The sequence below is a fragment of the Balaenoptera ricei genome, chromosome 1, assembly GCF_028023285.1.
Source record: "Balaenoptera ricei isolate mBalRic1 chromosome 1, mBalRic1.hap2, whole genome shotgun sequence".
Taxonomy (NCBI): Eukaryota; Metazoa; Chordata; class Mammalia; order Artiodactyla; family Balaenopteridae; genus Balaenoptera; species Balaenoptera ricei.
In genome coordinates, this window is record NC_082639.1 from 162,829,411 (window position 1) to 162,845,964 (window position 16,554).

The 16,554-nt window shown below is 37.6% G+C and overlaps 1 protein-coding gene across 1 annotated transcript in view; it reads right to left on the minus strand.

Moving 5' to 3' along the window:
• OPN3 (opsin 3) overlaps positions 1-16,554 on the minus strand; it is a 67,741-nt gene that overhangs the window by 40,817 nt on the left and 10,370 nt on the right.

The window sequence follows — 16,554 nt, forward strand, 5'->3', positions numbered from 1 at the left end:
TCCAGCCACAACAACTCAAGACGGGTAGAGGAGGGAAAGTCCCCCTTTCCTGACTAGTGGTATTTCGAATATATTGAAAAAGGGAGTACATTTTTTTCCCCATTAAATCTAGTGATTTTTTTAAATAAGGGAGGCAGGGGGAAATAGTTGTTGATGCAGGTGGTAAAACACAGTGGACTGTCTGTGTGTGTGTCCCCTCCTCCTGGGCTACCCTGGGCATCTGCACAGTAGACTGGAAATCATTCCAGGCTCATCTCTGCCCTGCAGTCTTTGATTCATTCAATATCATCACTTCTCGGCCTGTGACCTCTCTGGCTTCAAACTTGGCTCCTTGTCTTCCTACAGCCCCATTTGGACAGATAACCCAATTTTAGACTGTTTCCTTTGCCTGTTATTTGAATTTAAGGTTTGTTCCCCCCCTCCCCACTCCCCCACCCCCCCGGTAATTGCTTAACTCCATGCACCGTAACCAAAGGAAAGGAGTGCCCTATCTTTGGATAGGGCATCATTAGAACTTACTCCATGCTTATGTTCCTGCTTGTCAGGGGAGGACATTGAATAAGATAGCTCACAATGGGGGAAATGGGATAATTACTACACTAAGAGACTCAACAAATGCCCATTGTGAACAGTCTACGAGTCCAGTGAAAAAGGACAGTTTGAATATATAGTAACTTCTCTGTCATATTACTTAAGATTCAGAAGAGTGACAAACACAAGCAACAGTGGGACAAAAGTCTGGAAAACAGTCAGATGGAAACACTGATATATTCTGATATCTCAGTTGTGCATTTAATACTAATTCAACTACACTTGTAGAATGGGTATGGTACCACAGGTAAAATGGGAGGCATACACTTAGTTTTAACCACTCAATCAAAATTACTCCTTGAACACAGCATTCTAGATCTTATGATAATTCACCACAATGTGCTCAAGAAAACTGTAACAGAGAATGTTCTGTTTGCAGGACCTTGACTCTGACCGACTTTAGGAACATGTTTACTTGCTTAATTTTCACTCTTGTATTTCCCCTATCTCATATTTTCATTTAACACCAACAGAAGGCTTTTCTTCTGAAATATTTCTATATTCATGTCTGTGCTTCACACCACTCCCATTATTCTAGTGCAGGCTCACATCCCACAGGTGATCATTCTGACCTATTTCCTCATTGATTTTTTTTCTTTGCCTGACCTCTATCATCCTCTCGTGCACCAGATACCAGTTTGAGACTGGACTCAGTTCATGTGCCATCCTACATCTCCTTGACCCAGCTCACAAGCCCCTCTCCTAACCACGGGCCTTGAACACTTGCCTTGTTTTAAAGCAATGGTGGTTCCATGACTACAGTCACCAAGCTACAGCTCCTACTGCTGTAACCACCATAGACATACTTGCAGTACCAACCTGTACTTTTGCCCTCACTGGACTGGACCCACAGAGACTCTGGCTTCCCTAGCTGCTGCCTGGACACAGCCAACCCAACCCAGAAGCAAGGGGACATTAACACATAATGGAGCAGACTTGGATGAATATGAGTCAGGAGACAGGAAGGACTGAAATTAAATTGCTTGCACTCTTCTCTAACTCCATGGGTTTCATACAGCCTCTCCAAAGATGTCCTGCAAGATGAAGCAATCAGCTCTTTTTGTGAAGCTGTGGCCAGCTTGGCATTGTATCGTTTCATATTTGACTGCCTTTTTTCCATGCCTCTTCCTCTGTTCTCTCATTCTTGAGTCCCTGGGAATACACCCCCAATAAATCATTAGTCCTTATGCTTTGCCTTAGGCATTATTTTGGGAAACTTGTGCTAAGATAATCATCTTAAGGTTCTCTGTAGCAAAATGATCTGCAAAGCCCCCTTTGCTTAACATTCTGCTTTCAAGGAACTCTGCATATTGCTTCCACTATCTGGTCAACCTTCTCTTTCACCATTTCTAACTTCTTTAGTGCATGCTACACTCTGCTCATACACAACACAAACAGACTATACCTTCATGGCTGCTGTTTATTACCTACTATATTTTGGTACAATTCAATATATACCCACGTCTGCAATCAAGTTATCAACACCCTTAGGTGTTGATAGGTAGGGACCATGTCTTTTGCATCCTGACATCTTCCTTGGCACCTGGAATAGTTACCAAGGTATTATCATATATTTATTGATGATAAAAGCTATGTATACCATGTTTCTTCTCAAATAAAGAATAAAAACCCTGGAGCAAACATGGTCACCCCTGTAAATTAGCCAAACACTAAGGTTGTCACCTATGCTTAGAAATAGTCACAGTCCAATTTCAATGAAAAGGAAAAATGTTCCTAATGGAAAGTAGCAACATATAAGTTAGGAGAAATAAAACAAGCCAACTTCCTGCACTTTTCCCTAAGGGACTCCCTTTTCAGCTTGAAACACTATTTGACACTTAGCACAATTTAATTTTTGACTATTAAAAAGACCCTGTAATATATTCATTTTTATGGATGATGGGAAGTCAAATGGTATTTTCATTAGATTTGTCATCTCTTATTCTCGAAACACAATAATAAATTGTAACACCTTATTTCATATGGTATTTTATATTTTTCAAAGTACATTGCATATATTTTTCTCATCAGATCTTCATAGACATGTGAAGCAGAAAAGGCTCATTATCCCCATTGAATAAGAGTGTGGGGAAAAGGGGCTGAGATTAGTGACAGATAGTGTGACCTTAGCCTAAGGTCACAAGATTAGTAAAGTTTTGCTTGGAGGAGAACCCAGGTCTTCTGACTGCTAGTCCAGAGCTCTATTTGGATTCTCCCTGGAAAGATCTGATAAAGCGAGTTGGTTGTGATGAAGAGAAGCTTGAGGTCTTTTTAACTCTATGAAAAAAATTCAATTCATGAATACATTATGGGATAGCCATGTGACCGCATGTCTACTAACCTGGCACCAAGTGAAGAAAATCTGAGATACCTTGGAAGAGCAAATTAACAATATGAGGACATCTCAGAGGTACAAAATTAAATCTTAATTTAGTATTTATAATTTACAAAGCTCTCAAAGGAGCTCAGAGTTTAGGTTTTAGAGCAGGTGGTAACACTCTGGTTCCATTTTAAGTCAAGTGGAGAGTATTAAAATACAGCCAGTGTCCCTTTTCTCTCAAGAATGAATATAGCACACTGTTATAATTATGTATGTGTGTGTGTGTGCAAGTAACTAGTCGACTAAATAATATGATATGAGATGCCACAGGACCATAAAAGGAGAATGGGAAAAGAAGATAGGAAGCTTGTCAGAATGTGTTGAGGAAAAACATAATTGTTATATCCTGGGCAGTACAATGCTGGAACAAAATGCTTGAAGTTTAAAATACACATTTGTGAGGTGGTAGCATGTACAGTAAAGCCCATTTTGAACTTGACTAGTGTGGGACAATTTGGATAGACAAGAAAATATCATGAAAGTCTTAGTTATCCTGAGCTGAGAATGTCAAATGAAGAAGAGCTAAAGAAAAATTGGAGGTGGGAAAGGCAAGCTTTACAAATATGAAGTATTTTGCCTAAGGCCACAAAGCAAAGCTAGTGGGTGTTAGAGCAGGGCTAATTCCCAGGTCCATTCTGATTCTACTGCTTCAAGCTTCTCCCCCACATTGTCAAATTGGGGTCACATGGATATAACTCCCCCTTGATGTTCAATTTAAAACCCTCTAGATCTGAGCAGCAAGTCTCTCTCCCTTGGTAGGAATAGTGACTCCAAATGCCAGCTTTTGAAATAGCTACAAATGAATTTCCTGGGGAGATTATTTAAAATGCCAATTCTGAAGCTCTGTCCTTGAAGATTCTGCTTTAGTAGGCCTGGGACAGAACCTGAGAATCTGCATGTTTAAGAGACTGCCCTGATGATTCCGACTTCAGGAATGGTTGATCTAGATTAAAATCAAATCTCCTTTAATATACTCCCTATACGGCTATTAGCTCATTTTCCAGGTTTTCCTCCACAGGCTCAGTGACCAATGGAGAAACACCAGAAACCACTGTGGAAGTCCCTGACTTCTCCAGTTTCAGTCCCACACCAAGAGATGCAGTGCAGAGCTCTTTCGATTGCGTCATCTGCACCCACGTCAGTCAGCATGGAGGGATGGCCCTCTCATCCCTTTGACACTGACCCTGCAGGCTACCCATTTCTTCTTCAGCCCCTGAAGTCTTCCCATCATGACCTCCATCCTTTGCAGCAGAGAAAGAGCATCACCATCTGTCTCTTTGTCCAGCCAATAGCACAGGATTGGAAATATATCCACAGACTTTAGTGTTCTATGGAATGATTCTCTTCAATGAGAAGATTTTCACATGTATCATATGGTTTCAGCAGTTTAAAGTTTTCTTCTTTTCTTTTTTTTTTTTTTAACATCTTTATTGGAGTATAATTGCTTTACAATGGTATGTTAGTTTCTGCTTTATAACAAAGTGAATCAGCTATACATATACATATATCCCCATATCTCTTCCCTCTTGCATCTCCCTCCCTCCCACCCTCCCTATCCCACCCCTCTAGGTGGTCACAAAGCACCGAGCTGATCTCCCTGCGCTATGGGGCTGCTTCCCACTAGCTACTGGTTTTACATTTGGTAGTGTGTATATATGCATGCCACTCTCTCATTTTGTCCCAGCTTACCCTTCCCCTCCCTGCGTCCTCAAGTCCATTCTCTACATCTGTATCTTTATTCCTGTCCTGTCCCTAGGTTCTTCATGACCATTTTTTTTTTTTTTTAGATTCCATATATATGTGTTAGCATACGGTATTTGTTTTTCTCTTTCTGACTTACTTCACTCTGTATGACAGTCTCTAGGTCCATCCACCTCACTGCAAATAACTCAATTTCATTTCTTTTTATGGCTGAGTAATATTCCATTGCTAATATGTACCACATCTTCTTTATCCATTCATCTGCCGATGGACACTTAGTTTGCTTCCATGCCCTGGCTATTGTAAATAGAGCTGCAGTGAACATTGTGGTACATGACTCTTTTTGAATTATGGTTTTCTCAGGGTATATGCCCAGTAGTGGGATTGCTGGGTCGCATGGTAGTTCTATTCTTAGTTTTTTAAGGAACCTCCATACTATTCTCTGTAGTGCTGTATCAATTTACATTCCCACCAACAGTGCAAGAGGGATCTCTTTTCTCTACATCCTCTCCAGCATTCTTCTTTTCTTATGTTATATTTTTTTGCTTATCTGTCTTTTGATTGATTTACTACTATTATTATTATCAGGTATATTTCATCCTAAGAATTCTTCTACATCTTTAAGAAATAGAGAATAGTGAGATATGCCTCATGCCCACAGCAGAGAGACCAGTATAATGTATGCTTTTTCAGATATAACTGAGGATCACCCCAGGCAGGGAAATAGCACATACCCTTCAATTGCTGTTCCCGTGCCTTTTATGTTTGCAGTCTCTTATTCTTTAGCTATCTTTCTACATCAACACTCCCACATCCCTTAGCTTCCCAGTAGTGTTTTTCTGGGCTCTAAAATTTGCTTGCCTTTATTCCTATCTGCTGCTCAGGGCAATTTGTAAATTGACCCCATCTAAGAGAAACTGAACATAACTATTCCTTTGAATTAACATTTCACAAAACAGTATTCCACAGGGAAACCAAAGGCTATGTCATGCACAAAGCTCCAGCTCTGAGGAAGGGGAACCTTGTCAAGTTTATATCGACAGATCTAATATTCATAATATTTTACTCATTTCTAGTTTTATTCTTCTCTACCTATTCCCTTGTCTTTTGTAATTCTGCTGCTTCTTATATTCCAATTAGCTATCGTAATGCCATATTTTATTGAACCAGGTGCAGCATGTCAGAAAATGTCTGAAGGTGTTGTCATTTGAATAGGGAGCTTTATTGGCCTTGTACATGTGAGGTTCTCCCTGGCCTAGTTATCCAAACTCCAGAACCCACTAGTAAGTGAGAAGCTTGTTGGGGAGATATCAGCAGTTTCATCAGCCTGAAGACTAATGTTACTTCCTAAGGAATTTTCTCATATTATGGAGAGCAAAGTGAAGCCTGGATGCACAAGAAACTTAAGGCATATTCTAGATAAATAAGATAAAACTGATCCAGGACAAATCACAACTTAAAAGTAGGCCACAACAGGACTCTCTAAACCTTCCTGAAGTATTTAAGTGGCTCTAACATGTAGGGTCCTGAGCTTAATGCAGGGGAAGCAAAGTCCCGAGATACAGGGACCCCTGATATAAAAGGGAAAAGGCAACATACAAAGACAAACCAAAATACAAAATTTGTATTTGAACTATCAAATGAGACATACAAACCTAAGTGCTGTAGGAGCTCAGAGAGAGGAAAGATCACCAAGACTGGGGGAAATGGAAGGGCTTTATATAAAGGAGACTAAGGATACTGAAAAAATCAATTTGAAAATTTATCCAGCATTTACCAGGCCCAAGAATTCTAGGTTTACTTATATACTCCAGAATAGTACTGTTCAGTAGAAATGTAATGTGAACTATATACGTTATTTAAATTTTTCTAGTAGACACATTTTAAAAGGTAAAAAGAAACAGATTAATTTTAATAATATATTTTATTTAACCTAACATCTTTAAAATATTATTTCAACTTGTAATAAACATAAAATTATGAGTGAAATATTTTATATAATTTTTTGATACTAAGTCTTTAAAATACAGTGTGCATTTTACATCTCAATGTAGACTAGCTACATATCTAGTGCCCAAGAGGCATGTGGCTGGTGGTTACCATATTGGACAGCACAGCCCTAGAGAAACTCTTGTACATTGGATAGGAAGAGATATATACGAGGATATACTTTGAGGCATTGTTTATCATATTATAGGAACTAACCCAACATCCATCAAAAGGGGGAAATGGGTAAATATATCATGAGCAAAAGGGTCGAAGCATTGTTTGGATTCACATTAAATTCATGTCTGCAGTGACCTCTGGAAGGGAAGAGGTAGAATCAACTAGAGAGAAGAAACACATAGATGTGAATTTTATCTGTAATACTTCAATTCTTTAAAGATAGATTAAAATAAATATAGAAATAGTAACCTCTGCTCACTTTGGGTGGTACATAGACATGTATTATATTATCCTTTGCACTTTCCTATATTTAAAAGCTTTTAAATAATTTACAAAACAAAAAATTTCATTGGAGATATGGAGGTAGCAAGTAGCAGACATTCAGAAGATAGGCTCTTTAAACAAAGAATAGAAAGGGACAACCATGAGTCAAGGGACAATTGGAGGTAGTGGCTAGACTGTAAACTGATGGGAATTATCCAGGAGGGAGAAAGAAGACTGCAAATGAGAGAGGCAAGAGCCATATAAGCTTTACATGCCCTGCACATCTTGTGATAGCATGAGTTCAAGTTTGTGACCTCACTGTGGGGTGAGTGTTGATGGAGCGGAGTTTTATAGGAGAAGTAGGGAGTAATGCTTTGGAAGCAGAAGTGATACTCAATGGGGCATTTACTTAACTACGTGGTTCTGGGGTATATGCAGTGTATTGAGAGTTTAGCTAAGCTACTCCATGGTATTGCTGCCTGAACATCTATTTTATTTGGCCAAGAGGCCTGGAGGACTTTAAACTAACACTAACCCCTCATTCAAGCACATGCCCCTGATAGCAGCCCGCAGAGTCACAAGCAAACATAAGTTCCTGATATGACTCCCCAACAGCCCTGACTATCACCTGCTTCCCAGGGCCTTCCTGCTATGTACCCCTTAGATAAGCCCCTGTGGAACTTAACAAAACCCTGTTATTTTTGGCTTGAATTGACCAATCCATCTTTAGTCCACCAACCCCAAAGCACTCAACCCATGGACCGTAATGCATCCCAGGTCCTGCCTCTTTTTTTCTGCACTCTGCCTTTACCTCCCTCTGTGACCCCTTGAGGTGTGCCATGTCCTTCCTCCAGGACTGTGAGTGCTAAACTCTATTTCAGTTTCTCTCATGGTCTGTTGTTGAAAATTCAGCTCACCATCTGAAAAAAAAACAGCTTCTGCCTGGAGGTGGGAAATCAGAGTCCTTGGGGGCAGCCAGGGTTAAGGGAAAGAAAGGAGGTAGAGAAAATGTTGAGAAGATGTTGAAGATATAGGAGAGTTTACTGCTTGTGAGAGGAGGCTCTGAGCACACATGGTGGGAGCTCAGGACTGCACCATATCAAGAAATAATAACAATTTATCAAGAAATAAATAATATGGTGCAGCTCAGGACTGCACCATATCAAGAGAGTGCAGTCATGGCCGATGAAGAGCTTTCCCTTTTGGCAAAGACTGACCTCAGCAGGGATGTGAGGTATGACAGCGTTTGTTCTGATCATCTTTTGGGGGGTCAGGAGGAGGTAAAGCATGTTTCCAGGGTCTGGGTCCTGAACGATTTCCTCAGCAGTATGTTGATTTCTGGAACATGTGCTCCCTCAGATGTCACACTGGATCTTTGGATTATTTGCAATTTTTCACTCTTCTAACAGTGCTATGAAGAGAGACAGTATAACATAGGGCACTAAGTTCAGGTTCCATATCCTCCACTTTTATGTGACCTTGAAAAAGTTAATCTACTGGTACATTAATTTATTTAACTGTAAAATGGGGTAATAGTATATTATCTAACTACCTTGCAGAGTCGGGATGAAGCTTGAGTAAATTAATATGCGTAAAGCAGTTATAACAGTACCTGGCATATTGTACACATTTAATCAGTGTTAGCCATGGATATTACAATCCATTAGCTATATATTTACAAATATCCATGATTACCTCTTTAGGATAAATTCTTGGCAATAAAATTGTTAGGTGAGAAGATGTATAAAATTTTAGTGCTTTCAGTACAACTCTCTAAAATACCCACCAGAAGATAAACTAAATACCCACTACCATACCATCAAATACTTGCTTTATTACCTCTTACTTATGACATAATGCATGACAACCCACCACCCATGCAACAATCAACTGCAATTGCCCTCTGTATACTCACTGACCCAGAATGCAGGAGTGGTACCTGGTAATCTGTATTTTAAAGACATTCCCATTTGAATCATAAGAACTCTTCAGTTTAAAACCATTGCTCTATAATTTCATCAACTGATAAATCAATCAATTGCGAAAACATTTCCAATATCAACAGTTTAGAACAGGCTCTTTTTGAAATTCCCCTTGGCTCCTATAACCCCTCTCCTACGTCATCTCCTATTTCTATGCCACTTTTGTATTTCCAGTAGAAATATAATGTGAGCCACATAAGTTAGGGACCTGAAATATGTCATCAGGGCTGTGTCTCTCTCCTCGCATCACTGGTTTGGTTGCTCTCTATTTGGCCTAAGTCTCAGACAGACTCTCTGGTAATCAAGGTACTGGCAACCTCTGATTCATATCCTTGAGGCTTAACAACTCCAGGAGGAAAAAAAGAGTGTATATCTAGGAATCCTAGAAGGGAATTTTCCTAATCCAGGACAATCCAGGGGGTCAGTTATTGCATCAAAACGGGCAGGGTACCATATTTGCATTCATAACAGGTCTCTATCTACTAGCTCTTTCTCTGTTGTTTCCTGATTTCTCTTCCTTTCTTGTGGCACTCACATTCAATCAATCACTAACTCAGGCTGATTTAATCTCCTCAGTAGTTCTCAAATCTTTCATTTGTCCTAAGTACTATTGTCCCAATTCAGACCCTCATCCTCTCTTGACAAGCCGTTTTAATAGCCTTCTATCTGGTCTCCTTTCTACATTCTTGCCTCTCTTGGATTTGTCCTCCACACAGACACCAGGGTTATACATCCAAATACAACCCATTTCCTTGTTGAATACATTAAGTGGGGCTACACTAGGACAAAGTCAAAGCTCTTTAGCGTACAACCCTCTGAGACCTTCCAGAACCATCTCCTGATCACCTTGTATGACCAGAACCAAACCCATTTGCTTTTCTTCAAAACCTGTTCCCAATCTTGGTTAAAACCTATTACACTCATTCAAGTACCTAAGGTGAAGTTTTAATCATTTTCAATCCTTTCTCTACCTTATCCATAACATACAGTCATTTTCTAGGTTTCTATCTCCAAATTTTTCTCTGCCTGTTTCATTTCCATCTCCCAGCCCACCCAAGCCTTATCATATTTTTTCTCGTTACCACTCATTTGCATCCAGTCTCTGCACTTTCTTTCCGGTCTCCTTCCTCACTGCACCAGACTAACCTTTTTTAACATAAGCCTGATCTAGAAAAACCTTCAAGAGCTCCTCACTATCCACTGAATAGAAGTCTCATGGTCTTTATGACACTGATACTCTGGACCCTATCCCACATGTCCCACCTCTCCACTCTAGTTCAGTGCACTCCATGCTCTAGCCATCAGACAGCTGTCCTGGATGACCCCATACCTTTGTTTCTGCTGTTGTCCATATATGGAATGTTGTTCTTCATAGCAGTCTGTAGAAGTTCATTTCAACCTTCAGAGCCCAGGCCTTTTCTTTCATGAAGCCTTCCCAGATTTCCCTAGCTAGACTTAAAATAACTTCTCTGTGCATCCATTAAAGTTTATTTATACCTATATCACAGAAATGATCACAGCCTGGTTAATATAGTGGTTAATTGTGCACCAATGTCAGCCCCAATGGGTTGGGAGTTCTACTACTTACCAATTTTATAACTTTGGGAAAGTTACTGAGTCTTATTTCTCATCTACACATGGAAACATACCTACCTCACAGGGTTATTTTAAAAATTGAGATTTTATATATATATAAAGAAATCAGGACAGTTCCTGGCACATAAGTAATTACTTGTTCCTGGAATTAATATGACATCTCTCTGAAGAAACTACACCACACTTCGATCACAGCATGTGGGTTATAGAGTCAGACTGCCTGGGTTTGAAGCCTGGTTCTACCACATAGCAGCTGTGTTATCTTGGTCAAGTTTTTCTTTGCAGTTTCCCCATCTGCAAAATGGGCATAATAAGTACACCTACCCAATTGGGCTGTTATGAGGATTAAATAAGGTAAATACAGCAAGCACTCAGAGCAGTGTTTGGCATACAGTAAGTGCTCAGTGTTATGTACAATTATTCTCCGTATTCCCAGACTCTAGCACAGAAACTGAGGCACAGTGCTCAATAAATGTTGCATCGTATCGAATCCTATGTTTCACTTTGCGGAGTAATCTACTTAAGATTCTTATCTGCATTAAGAATACTGACTCATTCCCTTACTCATTCCATTTTATAGGTATTTTCTAGTTAACCCCCGTCTATAAAATGTCAAGCTACTGCACTATTTCATTGCTTGGTGAACAATTAGTGAGTGTAAATGTGAATATAATTCAATTATGGATGGTTTATTTAGTCTTGTATTGGCTTCTCTGAAACTCATAGGATATTGTCATATACATGTAATTTGATTAGTTTGCCCATAGCTTGTCAAGTAAATAATACCCCTCTCAAAAAAAGTATGTCAAAATATTTTTACATTGATTTTGAGGTAGTTGTTTGCAGTGTATAGAAAGATACCTAAAAAGATAATAAGAGAATATGGCAAAAAAACACTAAAACAAAACAATATAAAAATATCATAGTTTCATTTCTATAACTGCTTTGCAGAGTTATTCTATTTCTGAATGAGATGAATGATTTTTTTAAAACCCCACAAAATCTCTAGTCTGTACCTGACAATTGGGGCAGGATGAGAAATATTCACTAAATCTCTGAATTTTGTTTTGAAGTTTATCATAAACCTTCAAAAGGAAGCCATTGTTAATTTGTGAGGGAAAGGAGATAAAGGAGTGGGGAGGTGTTATGTAAGGAAGCAGCAGACAGCAGTTTCTACCAACAGTGACCCTGTTGAAGAAGCATTGAGGGAGTCAGAAGATGTTGAGGAAGAAAGGTAAAAGTGGGGAGCATAAAAGAATGCAGATTCATTATAAATATTCAAAACTTTTACTCTAATGCAGTTTCTCCAACTTGGCACTATGGACATTTTGGGCTGGATAATTCTTTCTTGTGGGGAGGCTGTCTTGTGCATCATAGGATGTTTAGCAGAACTCTTGCCCTCTACCCACTAGATGTCAGCAGCAGCCCATTCCCATTTTGACAACCAAAAATGTCTCCAGACATTGTCAGATGTCCCTTGAAGGGCAAAATCACCCTGGTTTGAGAACCACTGCCTTGATGGGAGAAAATTGGTAAAATGATTAGATGAAACATTTCATAGATTTAAATGTTCCCTATTTTTAAGTAGTTTCATTCACTCACATAGGTTTATCCTAAAACTAATTACCTGTACTAATAATACAAAGACCCAGCACTATAATTCTGATACATTTTCCCAGATTGTTCCTCTGTACTGTTCCTCAGTTGGAACCTAGAAGGAAGAAAAAGGGTGCTGGAAACTGCTAGTTCGTCTTCCATTTAGCAAATCTTTTTTTGGATGCCTATGAAGTGCAAGACACTGTAGGGAATACAGAGGTTCAGCACACACAGACTTTGTTTTAAAGGACATTACAATCTCATGACAAACTATTTCCAGTGCAGTTCTTGTCTTTGGCTTTTTCCTTTTAGTAAACACCTGGTTGGTATTTATGTTTCAACAACAGAGGGCATTACAAATAATGTTATATGCAGTCATAAAATGGAATTGTTAAAGGAACAGAAGGACATACAGCTCATTTCTCTTTAATACTTCACTTAAAACATTTTAGGAACTTAACAACTGTTAATTGCCTAAAAACAAGATTCCCTGCTCTTCCTCAGCAGTCCATTCCCCCAAATTTCTTCTTTATAATGGGCAATAAGAATACTGAAATTGGTACAAAAACTTTAACTATTAATTACACATATCATGAAATTAACTTATCATGAAGTAAAATTAACTTACCCATACTGATTCATAATGTTTATTTTTAAATGAGATGAATAAATAAATGAACAAATAAAAGTCTCAAACAGAAACTGGGTGCTCAAGGGCTTTAATTATATGACCTATAATCAAAAGAATTGGCCTTAATCCTACTGCACTGGTATCCCCTAGGATTCCTTTTTCTTTAAAACTTATAAAATGCCTAAATATGTATTTCCTTCTGATTGAACTACAAACAGGTATTTATCTTCCTACTATACTTTGTCAACCCTGCACCTCTGAATCCAAAGTCATTCCTTTTCCTCTGATGATGTCTATACCTTTATTCATGTTGTTCAGAGTGTATTAAGGGTTAAATATATATTTAGCAACAAGCAAATGTCAAAATTATAGGACATCAACAGGAACTAATAAAAATACTGTATTATAGAAATGAAGCTCTTGACATAAAAACCAGGAGAAAGTTTGCTTTGATTTCAGGTGTGAGCTTAAACTCCCTTCTCCTTCTTCCAATTCTAGTCAGCCCACTCGAACTATACAAATTTTAATTTATAGGATGATTTATTTGTTGAAAAAAAAAAGTACTCTCAAATTCTAGAAGCAACCACTTTTAAAATAGTGATTTATGTGCTGTGCACTCTTACATGCAATAATTAATCATCTTGAGATGAAGGTAAGGCAGAAGTTACATTTCAATTCTAATTAATGGATCTGAATACTTACTAGGAGTCCAGGCAAATCACTTAATTTCTCCAAGTCTTATCTGTAAAATGGATATAAATACCTGCCCTTTCTTACCTTACGTAGTTGTCCTGAGGTTCATATAAAAAAAAATGTAGTTGTCAGGAGAAAAAATCCTACAAATGCTGTAGCAGAACTGCTGTCAAAATATTCATGTTAGAGTCAAACTCTTTCAGTTGAATCACTCAGCATCTTTGTTCATGGCTTACATAAAGCTGGAGGTATTGTGTCCCCTGCTTTAGAAATGTGAAGACATTTGGTTGTTGGTTAAAAGGGTAAGAACTATACTGGAAACAATGCCTCTTTATGAGAGTAAAAATACTGAAATAAAAATGTATAAATCTTCAAAGAGGAAGCAACTACCTCAACGCAATAAAAGCATGACTTCTATCTGTCCTGCCAAGACAAAGGTAGGTAAACCTAATCTAATCCTAATTAGAATTTTTTGTTTTGAAACTTTATGATCTGCTTCTCTCATTTTGATTTCTTTATACTTTTATTCCTTGAGCTCTCAACGCTTTGGGCTTCTGGGACTCAATCTCTTGTACCTTCTCTTCACTCCTTCCCACAGGCAAGACAGAAAGCTTGCAATTAATGTCAGAAACTTCTTAATTAACTGAATGTTAGCTGAAATAGATTTCAGAAAGTATTAACTGATCTACCTTTTAACTTTTATTAAGCTGCTTGTTTACAACTGCATAATAAAAGGTCTAGGTACTCCTTTAAAGGAATGTCATGCACCACAAATCAGATTTCTCTTTTTTTTTGTTTTGGTGGGGGGCGGTGGGGGGAAAGGAGGTGGTTATGATGTGGAGTATGATGGATAGAAAACACCTTAAGTTCTCATAAAGATAAAATAAAACATACATCCTCTAGAGGATCTGTCATTTATATTTCTATTTCTAATCCCTAGAATAATGCAAATTCATAACCCACAGTTGATGTTCAACTGATGTTTGTTGAATTAAATCACCTTGATTTGGATGTCTCAGACTGACAAGAAAGGGTCTGCCAGCATCCTCAGTCCCCTGAGATCTGTCCTTAACACCTATCTCCCTGAAAGCACTCCTCAGACCCAGGCTTGGCCACTTCTACCAATCCAAACCCAACCTTCATTTCCCTGGCCTCCAAGACTCCAAAATGCAGTATGTTCTTGGATTAGGGGCCATACTTTAGTATATAATGTCCTGGAATGCATTAATATCATTTCTATTATTTCTACCTCTGGCTCTGAGATCCCCATTTAAAAAATTATCTATCTATCTACCTACCTACCTACCTACCTACCTACCTATCGTCACAATATACCTTATTTCTTAATGTTGGGCAACTGAGAAAAGATACAAAATCCATCTTGACCAAGAATTCCTTCCCACCAAGAGTCGGAAAACTTTCTGTCCATGTTTTTGGAGATTATCTTTTGACACTAACATTTAAATAATTTTTTAATTTAAAGGAGAAATTTAGAAGTTTAGAAATCAATAATTTTCTCACCAATTCAGTAAACCATTTTACCAATTAATCTTTTATTTATTTCACACATCAGTATTTTATAGAAAAAAGAACCTCTTAATGTTAAATTAATTACAATGTTCTCTTCTGATTCTTTCCAATATATAGACCTAAATTTTTACACAATCAGTAAATACAATAATTTATGTTTTAACACTTTAAGTCTCATTTAAACATTTTCCCATATGGTTTTACATATATCAATACTATTTAATGGCTATATAACAGTCTATGATAGCAATAGCAAAACATGAAAATTTACTTATCCAGTTCCCAATTACTGGGCTTTTTAAAAAACTCAAATGAATGCAATCACTAGAAATATCTTTATACAAATAGACTTTTTTTTTCTTTTAAAATATTTTCCTGGGCATATGCTACTCAGAGTGAGTTAGAGCTATCAAAAGACAGATTGGTTATAGAGTTCTTATTATATTCTTCTAAATAGTTCTTCAAAAAAACTACATTAATATAATAATGCTACTGGTATGAGGATACATGCAATTAAAAATTTTTTGCTAATATAATTGCATGAACTAAGTCAAAGTTGCTCTAGTTTGCATTTTTAACATTAGTAAATCTGAATACCATTTTATTTGTATCTTCTCGTTTGAACTCAGTTCTTTCATAAACTTGCCTAGTAAAGAGCACAAAGTCCTATGGATTTGCACTTACCTTTTAAAAAATATTGAGTACTTTATCCTTGTGTAATGCAAGTGGCTTTTACCCCATTTCTTCTTTTGTCTTCTTCCTATTTAGTATACTTTTTTCATTTTTCTTAGTTGATCTCATCTATCTTGTCACTATTTTTCTTCGCCATAAAGTTTCCTTTGCAAAATTATTGGGATGAGAATTGTAGTCTTTTTATTTTTGCCTTTATACTGAAGATCTTAATCTGGAACAAACTGAAACTGTTATGTGTGAAGTGGATCTAATTTCTTTTTTTATACTGACATCCAGCTAATCTTTCCACCAGCAGTTATTATATATTTCTTTCCAATTAGTTTATTAGTCTTAAACTTTCTACTCACTACCATAGTGTATTTAGAAAAGATGCTTAACAGCATGTTTTAACGATCTGAAGGGTGAAACTCCCTTTTTCCCAAGTTAAAAAGACATATCCTTGCTTATTTTCCTAAATTATTTATCACAATTCTGTCAAATTATATAAAGCATCCAGTTGGAACGTCAAGTGGAAGTGTAGTAAATCTACATACTAACTTCACCCTATTGCCAGTCCTTTGGACATAATTTCTTTTACATTAATTTAATCCTCATAATAATTCTGCAAAGCATTATTTCTATTTTATAGATGGTGAAATGGAAAGTAGGCATGATTTTCCCAAGATTACACAACTTGTAAGTAGTAAAGTGAGGACTCTAATTTTGGTTTTCAGATTTCCTATTTACTCCCT